Source organism: Corvus kubaryi, unplaced genomic scaffold, assembly GCF_017639235.1.
Source record: "Corvus kubaryi isolate FWS band 111438036 unplaced genomic scaffold, C.kubaryi_AGA036_p1.0 split3-73, whole genome shotgun sequence".
In the NCBI taxonomy this organism is placed as follows: Eukaryota; Metazoa; Chordata; class Aves; order Passeriformes; family Corvidae; genus Corvus; species Corvus kubaryi.
In genome coordinates this window covers 28997620-29004748 of record NW_024582091.1, presented here as the reverse complement: position 1 = coordinate 29004748, position 7129 = coordinate 28997620, and positions in this window count along the sequence as shown.

The window sequence follows — 7129 nt, the reverse complement described above, 5'->3', positions numbered from 1 at the left end:
TCCCACCTTTCAGTTCCACTAGAAAGCTCTCCCTAAATTGCTGGTGAAGTTGTCCCAGATGTCCCATTTCCTTCACAGGTGATAATGTTCTTCTGGAAGTGACAAGGAGCCCCAGCTGTTGAAACATTGTGAGGATTGGATGTACAGATGAAGAGTTACTTCGCGTGATGAAACTCCGGTCAGTACTCCAAACACAGGATTACTTCTTGCCCATTTGTTTTGAGACCTGCTTCACATATTACCACATGGCCTTAAGAACTAGTGGGATTTTCCCCTCAGAGGCGTCAGTTTGGTAAATCATTTGCAGGATTGAGAGTTTTGTAAGCTCAAAGCAGTGGTGAAGCCTGAAGGGGTCAGTGGTAGTCTAGCTGCATGAAAAAGATCCAAAACATTAAAGCATTACAGAAAAAGTAGTTCTTTCATTAAAGAAAGAACTACTATTTTCATCAAAAAGTAGTTTCTTTCATTAAAGAAAAAGTAGTCTGTAATTAAGTCTTCATTGGCAGATAAAAAGGAAAGGAGAAACCAAAATCTGGCATTTCCCTCTTGAAGGTTCCTGATGTGATCTCTGACTTCTCTGTCTTCTCTGACTTACAGCACAAAGAGGAAATTTTTTTGGGGGAACTGCAAAATCCTTCATACAAGTAAAATTCTTAGAAACATTTATAAATACTACATATGTCTATTTGTCTTGGTGGGTTTTTTTTTTAATATGCAACACTATGTTATTCACATATGTGTAATAAAATAATATTGGAGGATAGTGTGCTTAGAAACTTAATGTAAAGGTAGACTGCATAACACATAAAGCAGACTTTTTTTTTTCCTATATCACCCCAATTCTTAACAAGACCTTAAGGCTCTATGGTCAAGCAAAATAGTGACCCAAGAGCATATTAACATTTCCTCTGCCTCTTATTTTCATGGAAAAAAATACATCCACTGAGGTCTCAGCCCTGGGAGCTTGTTGCTACCCAGAATTGAACATTTTGCAATGGCCAATATATTTAAAATAAATTACAATTATATAGCACCAAAGTTTTGACACAGAAATATTTTTTTAGGTAAACCAGCACTTTGATAACAATTTCTGTGTGAAAGAAGGGCGCTCAAACATCACAGTATGCACATATGTATACCCTCTCATAATATAAAGATTAATTCTCAGGCATTAGCCAGCATGGCCTGAGAGCAGCTGGGTCTGTGGCCCCAGCTACCTGCTGCCATCCCTGGATTGTCCTCACAGGTAGCAGTCAATCCTTTGCAATCCAGCAGGCCTTGAGGGCAAAATGGGAATCAGGGCCATGGCAGAGGACACAAGGGTGGAAGGGGAGGCCCTGCTGCTGCTCAGGGATGCTCAGTGCCAAGAGCCGTGTGGGATGTGCGTTAGAGGACAAGAGGAGTGTCCTTCTGCAGAGAGAGATGGAGCGAGCAGGGCAGCTGGGAGGTGGTAGGGCTCCGAGTGGGGGGAGATGAAAGGAGGAGACACTGAACACAAGTATGCACGCCTCCAGGTCTCCAAAGGCTAAAGCTGTTAAACTTTGGAACCACACTAGCTCCAGGAAATAGCTGAAGTTCACATCCTATCCTCACAGTCTGCATTTAGCTGCACATTTACTCTTAAGTTTATTTTTAATTTTATGGCTGGTTCACATGCCACTTGTTGGCCTATGCTCCTGGCCCTGCCATATTACTTGAGAGTTTCAAAGAACACTTTTCTTTTTCTTTCTGGTAGTACAATGCTAAATGACATTCATAAGCTTGCATGTTCTCCAACTTTCCTTAGTTGTTTATGGCACTTTTTTTCACATTTCTATAGTAACTTTTATTTCAGGAATACACAAGAAGACAAAGTAAGGAAGGTAGTTAAGAAGTTAATTAAAGTTATTAAATTATAATAACTCAGAATTTTTTTGCTTTATTAACAAGATTAAGTGCTTTAAATCATAATGAATCCAGGAATGGAGGAAATAAACCCTTGACTAAGTCCCAGCACTTCCTAAAACTGGGGACCTCAATTGGCACATCTGAATCCTGCACAGAGTGGGACCTGGTCTGAGGAGGCTAGCACTGATTCTTTATTATCTGCCCCTGTAGGGGCAGAGGGAGGAAGAAGATGGGGAAGAATGTGTCCAAGATCTCCAACCTCTTAGCATTGCACTGCAGAAGAAGGACGAGGAGCAAAGGGAATTCCATCAGGGGATGTTCCTTTAGGTTTTCCTGACCCATTATGGGACTAGAGGAGAAAATCCGTCATCCAAGGGAACATCTGTAGCAGATGGATTTTCCCCACAAACACCAGAAGAATCTGAAAACCCACAGTAGCTGCAATGATGGCAGTTTTGACAATAATATTCATCTTGGCTGAGGTCAGGAACACACTTCTCTGAATGTGGAACATTCATAGGGAGTTAGTCATAAAAACCCAGACAGCAAAGCCAGCCGCAGAACGGAAGATTTTACTGTGTATCAGGGCTGGAGCTATGGTGAACTCATAGCACATTGAAAAGAAAATGTCCTTAGAGCATCTCAGATAGTACTGCTCAAAGCAGTACTCACATACTGCTCAAAGCCTTCACACAGTTGTCAGAGGCTTTTTTTAAAAAACTACGCTTTGTTTGCAGTAAGACTTTTAAATTGTTAAGTCCCATTGCCATTGTGCAGAAAATTTTATGATAGTTGGATGTGGTTTCAGAGGCAATTTTCAAAGAAATGTCCTAGTTCAACTCCTTAAAGAATCCTATGTTACGTGTATAGGAAACTCATGCATTCACCTCTGCTGTTAGTGTTAACACCTCTCACCAAACTCCTGCAAACAGTGCCCTTGTTCATGTGAAATCAGCAGTGACAATTTTTGCTGGATTTTTTTAAGTTCCTAAGTATGTGGTAGAAACCTGGCAGACACTGGGAAAAAATGAAGGTTTAACTGGCACCACAATGGTGTTAAAATGGGGATTAGTATTAGCATGTGCTTTGAATTCAGAGTAATAGAAGTAAAACCAGACGCGTTTTGTTTGGCATCTAATTCATGTCCCAGTGAAACTGGCATACCACCATTTGATCAGGCACGAAGCCATCCCAACAGATGGTCCCCAGCAGCAGCAGCCAAAAGACCATGTATGAACATCAAATGTGTTTGAGAAGGGCAGGACTCCAGGCTGCCAATGTCAAAATTGTTTTCCATTCCCAGCTTCCGTGCCGATGGCTAGTGGTGCTACGCAGTCCCTCTGCTGTACTGGGGACAAAACCAGCATCCTGGGGAGGATTTGTGGTCAGGAGCGTTGTCAGACCTTTTGTGCCCACCTTCATCTGGCCTCTTGCGGCAAGCCTTCATCATGTCAGTTTAAAAATGCTCCTGGACACACCATTTGTGTTCAAATAAAAAATTGGAGAAAGAGCAAGCTTCTGCTGCATGATATTCTCATGGCCTGTGTAGGCATAAGGGCACCAAGAGTGCTCACGGAATTCGTGCACCTGGGAGGCAGAGACACATTTCTTTCAGGGCCAAATGAAACGAGCACAGACAAGCACTTTCTGTGCCAGTGCCAGCCACTGCACATTGTAAGGAGAGGTTTTGTTCAGTTCGCAATTAGATGGCTCCTGAGCAAATCTGCTGCTCGTGTTCCTGGGCTGTAGGTTGTGAATTTGGTTTGCAGAGGTTTAATTAATCCAGTGTGGATCTGAATGAGCCCCAGCTCTTGACTGTCCCAGTCATCACATCTTTATGTACAGCAGTGCCATTCAGGCCCTGTTGAGCCCTCTGCTTTCCCATGTTGTACCTGTGCAGGGATGTGCCTTCATTACCAAAAAAGACTGGTGCACTGAGATTACAGCCCAAATCTCTGCTTTTCCCTCCCTTTTAAAATCTTACTCCAAAGCAGAAGGTGTTTATACTGCCAAACACTCCCCCTCTATCACATGACAGGAGAAAGGAGGAGGCAAGTGAGCCTAAAACCTGTGAAGAATGCCTGTAACACCAGTTGGGCATGATGTCCCCTGTGCCCACGAGCACCCAGCCCTGCCTGGGCACAGCCAGGGGCACGGAGCAAGAGTGGCAGCAGGAGCTGCCTCCATCCAGCTCCTCGTGGTCACATCTCTTGCTGGTGCTCTGTGCAAAGACAGGAGCACCCTGAGGCCACCGGGCTCCAAGGCTTGATCCCCACACCACACAGCACACAAGCACTCACTGGCTGTGAAGAGGGCTTTTTACCTCTTCTGCTTCATCTTCTACATGATTTTCCACTCTACGGGAGATTTTAGCCTTTTGAATTACAAAAGTATCCTAAAGTTCCTTTAGAGTTCACAGTACTGAGGATCAGCTTCTTTTTGCTTGGGTTCATGGCCTAATTGCCATCCATTGCATATTGTGGTGTTGTCCATCAGGGAGCTTCCTGCAGCTTAACAACCCAGACATGTAAGCTTCACAAGCATGCAAACATAGACATATGTATTCCAAATAACTTCTCTCATTGCTGAAGCGCAGCCATCCCGCCATGAATTGTGGCAATTTTTCAACAATGTGCAGCTGCATTACCAAACCGTGCAGGATAGGAAGCAAAGGATACCTCATTTCAAGGAAACCCAGGAGGAATCTGAGGTTGGCTCCATAGAATTAATCCCACGTGAATTTGTCTCCTGACCAGGTTAAATAGTTGGCAAGTAGAAAGGAAAGGAGAATATTTTTCGTTAATACTGGGGCTTTAATTTGCTTATATTTGAACCCTTTTGTGTGTATGAACCTTGAAAATAGCTTGTGATTCAACATTAAATGCTTTTGTGCAATTGTCCTGCCAAGTGAAACTTGTTTGAGCTTCACTGATGTTCCAATACCAACAGTTGATACAATCTGGCTAAACCTTAAATTTCCATTTGTTACGTTCCTTGAATGTTTCCAATACTAAATAAAGTGTCAAAAATGAAATGGATCTATGACTATGTTGGAGTGCAGAAAGAGGGGTTACATGCACTGATTTGTATATTCAGTGAATACCTGAAGGTCTTGAATCTGACTAGGGTGCCAGAGATGGTGCCAAACTAACTCCAAACAGCTTTTGCAATAGCATCTCCCCTCATAAGGCCTCAGGTAGACCAGCTCTAGAAAATGCTGACATGGTCAACATGGTGGCGCTTCCAGCAAAGACTTTCAGCACCACCTAATGAATTACAATTTTTTTTCCTGGCAATACCTGCAGGTCTGTGGGAATTCCTCCATCGCAGATGGAGCAAGCCTAGAGTCTGGGGCAAGAGAGAAGCAAAATATTTTTGCCTTTGCCCGCACTTTCGGAATGAAAGCTCATCTAGGAATGTCAGAAACAGTTCACTTGTAGTGATTTTAGTTTTGCTCAGGTTTGTTTGACTTTACAGGTACTTTATATTTTCTACAGCTTTGGTTCTGGGTTTGCATCAAGCAGCAGATTCTTTGTGGGTCTGACATAAAGCCCTGCTTATCAAGCTAGCAAATTTTCAAATCATCTTTTTTACCCATTTAAAGCTTATGCTGGAAAACAGGAAAGAGGCATTTCACAATTTTATCTTTCTGTTGGTGTTGGTGATATGTGGACACTTCCATATAAACTCTTAAAAGGATTGAAACAATGAAGTCTCCAGTGGTATCTTTGCCATTTCATCTCTTGAGCGACTTTTTTTTCCTCTTGTGAAAGTTTGCAACATTTTGGAGTGAGATGTGTGCCGTCACCACGCTTAAGGACTGATGCACAGAAGCAATTTCAGTTTATATCTCTTTAACTGGGTTCTTAGCAGTTCAGTTCAAATATTTACTGGACATATGCATGGGTTTTCCTTTTAAATTCTTCTTCCAGTGGGCAGAAGGGTGCTTTGCTTCCCCGAGCGTCCTCGTCCTGAGGTTTTGATAACCGGCAGAGAGGGTGGGAGAGTTATTCGAGCTTTCCAGAACTGTGCTGCCATCTCCCGATCAAACTTGAGGCTTCCCCTAATGAAAGCCTACTGGGACAAAGGCTAGCAACCTTTTCCCTTCTCTTTCCAGAAAGGACAGTAGAATTATAGAATCATTTAGGTTGGAAAAGACTTCTAAGATCTTTGAGTTCAGCTCTGAACGCAGCACCACCAGGTTCACCACTAAACCACTAAACTTGTTTTGTTGCTTGCTACTTGGGAGAAGAGACCAGCACCTACCTTGCTACAACCTCATTTCAGGGAGTTGTAGAGAGACGTAAGGTCACCCCAGGTTTTCTTTTCTCCAGGGTAGAGAACCCCAGCTCCCTCAGTCGCTCTGTGTAGGACTTGTGCTCTGCAAGGAACTCCATCCCTTTCCTCACACCTGCTCTGTTTGCCATGGATGCTTGTGCAGAGGTCACCCATGGGCAGTGGCACTGAGGCTGGGTTCAGAGGAGGACCAGAGCTGCTGGGAGCTGCTTTTGCTAAGGGTTCTCCCCAGTCTGCCTGGCAGGCAGCAGAGAGGATGGGCAAAGGCCTATTCTTTGAGTAGATGGTGAGTAACATTTTCTAAATGTTAGTTTTTGGGAAATTCAACCTCGATTTTTAGGAAAGCTTTTTTTGTTTTTCTGAAATGTCCTATCCCACCTTTTCCGATGCACTCACTATTTGCCCACGTCCATGACACAACTTTGAGACTTATATGTCTTTGTCTGCTTTCTTCTCCTCTCCCCACCTCAGTACTGAGACTTGTATAGTTCTCTTTTCCCTGAGGCTGCGTGAGGCTGCACCAGCCTCCGTGCCACTCGTGCTCCTCTTTTCCTTCCTTGTGGGGTGACTGCCTCGCTGCGTCCCTTTTAACCATGAGGCAAAGGGCACTTTTGGGGTTTCCCCCGCAGCACAAACACAGGGTGGTCCCCTCGGGAAGACGGCAGGCACGGGCACCCGGGGGCAATTGACGCTCCCCGGCTTTGCGAGGCACTGTTCTTACCACGGGTTTAGAAGCAGTGCTGCCGGCCGTGAGCCGCACTCCGAACCTCCTCAAGAATGACGGCCTTGCGCGCTCCGCGCCCCTCCTGCACCGCGCCCACTCCGCACCGTGTCTGCCCCGTGCGCACGCCTCCCCCGCGCCCGCCCCGCGCCCGCTCCGCGCCATCTCTCACTGAGCACCGCATCCCGCTCCGCGCCATCTCTCACTGAGCACCGCATCCCGCCC